The sequence below is a fragment of the Triticum dicoccoides genome, chromosome 5A (assembly GCF_002162155.2).
Source record: "Triticum dicoccoides isolate Atlit2015 ecotype Zavitan chromosome 5A, WEW_v2.0, whole genome shotgun sequence".
Lineage (NCBI taxonomy): Eukaryota > Viridiplantae > Streptophyta > Magnoliopsida > Poales > Poaceae > Triticum > Triticum dicoccoides.
In genome coordinates, this window is record NC_041388.1 from 299,719,909 (window position 1) to 299,724,546 (window position 4,638).

A 4,638-nucleotide genomic window follows, 5' to 3' on the forward strand; every position below is an offset into this window, starting at 1 on the left:
GGGAGTGGCGACGTAGGGGGGAGTGGGAGTGGTAGTGGCTAGGGTTTCGGGGCAGGGGGGTTATGGAGTGAGGGGGGCCGGCCTGGTTGGCCCTTTGCCCAGTTGGGCTGGCCAGCTGGGCCACAAATGGCCCGGGGGGGTTCTCCCTTTTTCTTTTTCTTTTTTTCTTTTTCTTTTTTTCTTTTTCTTTTTCTTTTTCTTTTTCTTTCTTCTGTTTTAATTCATTTTAAAATACTTAGGCACTTTATAATAATGTGATTATTACACCATAATTACATATGCAAATTATGGCACCGCCCGAACATTTTTGTTTTATCTTTTGAAAAGTTTTATTATTTAACTTTATTTTAAATTTGAATTTGAATCGGTTTTGAACTAACCCGAGATTAACTACAGTGACAGAGGTGACATGGCATCATTAACGTGGGATTACTGTAGCATGATTTTCCGGGCGTTACAACTTGGGCACAATCGAACCACTTCAATGTTGCATATAGTAGGACCACTTAAGAACATGTACATGAGCAACTACAACAGTAGATATACATGAGCAAACACTATTGAGGAATTTCCATATAACATGACCACTTCAAATTTGAATCTCCTACTGTTTGACACTTTAAGAAATCTACCCAAATCTCATGCTCTCTCAAACTCAATTCAAAAACCAAATATATATGGATGAACCCCAGAAACCTAGAACCTTTACATATTTCTGTCCTAAATTGTTGTCCTAATAAAAATTATGTCCTAATATAAATTATGAACCCTAGAACTCAATTCTGTCCTAAATTTCAAATTATGAACCCTAGAACTCAATCCAAATTACGTCCTAAATTTCCGTCATAATAAAAACTTAGTACAAACTGAACACTAATGCCCTAATTAACATCTAGTTAACATCTAGTTAAACCCTACTGCCATAAATTATGTCCTACTGCCCTAAATTATGTCCTAAATTAACATCTAGTTAACATCTAAATTACGTCCTACATTTATATTTTTATATTGATTTTTTTCACTAAACTAAACACTACTGCCCTAACCCTACCGCCATAGTTCTTAAGCATCTACAAGTACTGACTAATTAGATGAACCCTACCTAGGTACTTAAGCATCTACAACTACTTAAGCGCCCATTGATGGACCCTAGGAATTTGTCCTAAAAACTACTTAAGCATCTACAACTACTGCCCTAATTAACATCTAGTTTACAATTATATTTAGTTAACTACATTGGGTGCACAACAACTATATAACTACTTAAGCATCTACAAGTACTAGCTAATTTGATGAACCCTAACTAATTATATGAACCCTAGCTAATTTGATGAACCCTAAAATTTGATGAACCCTAGCTAGGCTGAGGTAGGGGAGGAGGAGGAGGTGTAGGCGTGCTAACCTCGGGCACCAGTGGAGTTAGGGAGCAGGAGGAGGCAGAGCAGCTTAGGGAGGGGCCCGCGGCGTCGAGGTCGGGGTCGGGGCTCGAGCACGTGACGGAGGGCGGCGATGTAGGGTGACGACGACGGCGGCCACCGAGGGCAGCAGAGGGCGTGCGAAGGGCGACGGGAGAGCGCGCGGGGGCCGACAACGATGTAGGGCGATGATGGCGGCGACAATAGATCGAGGGGGGATTTGGGGGAAGAAAAACCTTGCGGGGGGTAAGTCAAAAATAGCAGTAGCGCTGGCTCCCGAAACGCGCTATTGCTATAGGAAGTACCTATTTATTTCCCTTTTTATTTTGTTTTTTCCTTTTCTTATTTACTTTTCTTTTTTCCTTTCTCCTTTATTTAAGGAAATTAGTTGTAGCGGGGTACAAGGAACGCACTACTGCTACATTAGCTATAGCGCTTGTCCTGAAAGCACGCTACTGCTTCGCCTTTCTCCTTTATTTTTCTTTTTCTTTTATTTTCCTTCACTTTTTCTTTTTTTCCTTTCCCCTTTTTCTATTTCTTTCATTTTCATTTACTTTTCTATATGTTTTTCATTTTATATTTTCATTAGCAGTAGCGCTTTTCCCAGAAAACATGCTGCTACAACCATCTTAGCAGCAGCGCGCTTTACATAAGCTCGCTACTACTATTCCTAGCCTGCCGAGAACAGTTTGGGAATTGTAGTAGTAGCACTTATTCCTGCAGACGCGCTACTGCTATAACCTTAGCTGTAGCACGTTTATTGACCAGGCACTACTGGTAAATAGCAGTAGCGCTTCTTTTTGACCGACGCTACTGATAAGCTTATAAGTATAAAGTTTTCTCTAGTAGTGTATGGCACCAGTTTTATGTACTAGTAGTATTATACATGTAACAAGTTTAGGAACAAAAGTGACCATGACGGACAAGTTAGGCTAGTAGTAGTACCATTTATCTACTACTCCGTAATAATATTTAAATGCGTGGATAAATAGATGTATCGCCTAGTGCTCGAACAAGGGGACCGGTCGCGTCCTACTAGTATTTGGAATTGACTTCCCTAAAAATATATTTGGAATTGACGTGGTATTTAATATGAAATGTTTGCGCTGAGAAGGAATACATGTCGCTTGATGACGTTTTATATTTAATTTGATATGGCTCTAGCAAAACATTCAATCGATCAAATCATAGATTTCATTCAAGTTTGACTCCGACTTTACATTCATACCACGATCAAACCAAAATAAACGGAAATGATAAATCCCAAAGTTCGGATTTTAAGCATGGCAATCTGAAAGTTTTTCATGGCAAATTTATATTACGTGGTGGCGGTGGAGGCGTCTTACGTTGGGAAGCGGCTCCTTTGCCGTGGTCTATGCAACGGCGATGGCGGCGTCTTGCACCATTGTTGGTGTACACTTGGACGTTGGCCCTAGCTTCAAGGAAGGCTAGAATGTTTTGGACTTCGATCTCCTGGAGCCAGTCAACTGGTGGGAGGAGGCGACTGGCGTTGGTGCAAGGAAGCGGTCAACGGCGGTTGTCGGGGATATACCCCGCGGTGTAAACCGGCCGGAAGTTAACCCGGCCGGACTTGGCGGTTTATCTGAAGACCCCGCTGACACTTGGCGAGTTGCTGGCGACCCGCCCTGACCTGGCGGTTTACAAGCAACCCACCTGGTCATTATGACTCACTAGTGATCCGGCGTGCGGGACAGACGGATGACAAGGCCCAAGGCCCAGAAGGCCGGTTCACGTTTAATGGTGGGCCGGTTTAAGAGGAAAGGCATGAGGAATATTTGTCTTACAAAGAGTTAAGACCTGGACTTGTATCCGGTTTGTATTAGAGATAGACTAGTCCTAATCCTAATAGGACTCTACATGTAACCCGCCCCTCCAACGTATATAAGGAGGGGCAGGGCACCCCAAGAAGGGGGACAAGTTCCACAAGTTGGGCAAGTTAGGTTTAGACAATAGCTCTCGAGTTAGAGCACTCTTGTAACCGTGATCATCATCATCAATATCAATGAAGCAGGATGTAGGCTTTTACCTCCACCGTGAGGGGCCGAACCTGGGTAAAACATCGCGTCTCTCGTCCCGCTCAACCCCTCTCAAGCTACCACATAGATGCGTTGGCCTCGCGATTAAGTCCTAACACTAAGGACATCTGCCGTGACAATTCCATGACAGTTGGCGCCCACCGTGGGGCCTGCGCACGGTGATGTTGAGTTCTTGGAGGGATCGCTTCTAGGGTTTCGAGAAATTCGCAAAATTTCCGGATGAAGAAGAACCGGTTTGGAAGGAGCTGGATCAACTTCAAGTCATTAATTCAGTCATAGGAAAGCTATGTGTGAAGCTATATGTGAAGAAAATTGCAGTTACAAGCAACGGATCAGTTTTTGACTTCTGATGGGTTTGGTGATCCGAAACTTCACACAAGATTATCTGTCCACAGTTTCTACAGGTTTGACCGAGTCTAGGAAGAGGATTGGTCCAAGTAACTACGACCCGGAGAAGGACGGGGACTTGAATTAATCGCAACCGTGGTCTCTGCCTCCATGGGCAGCCGTGACTGCGCCCCGAGCCGCCCGGTTTGCCTTAGCTATCGACCCACCGACTGATCTAAGCTGTAGCCTCGCTGGCGGAGCTTTCGATTCCTAGGCGTACAGACGTAACATCACGCGTATACCTGACCGGCTGGCTGATGCTGCTCCTCCACTTATGATCCACTTCCATCAAACAAAAATCTGCTGGCGTGAAGACAACAGCGACTTATTATCATAAGGTGACCGTGGAGAGCCGCCTCATCCCTGTAGTGAGTCGCCACGCCTGGGGTTATGACTGCAACCTCGCCACTGCCTCGAGCCACCCTGTGGAGCCGCGTGGTGCCTCCGCCGCCGTTTCACCCTTGCAGAGAGCCGACCTGCGCCGACCGACCTTGAGCCGCTACTGAAAACCGCCGCGGCCATAACAATCAGGTGCTATTTTTCTAAAACTCTTTTTTGGTGTAATTACATAATGTCAAAAGATTTTCTCGAGGTATGCTATTGTATACACAGGTCAATTACCTCATGATTAAAGTATGATCCGGTCCCCGCGTGCTGTCATTGGAGGTCGCGTCTATATCCACACTATATCAAATGGCTTATCAGATGTGTGCAAATCGCCACCTCAACGGTCCGGTCTACGTCAACTCACCGGGCCGCGCCTGTAGCCGGTTCATTCG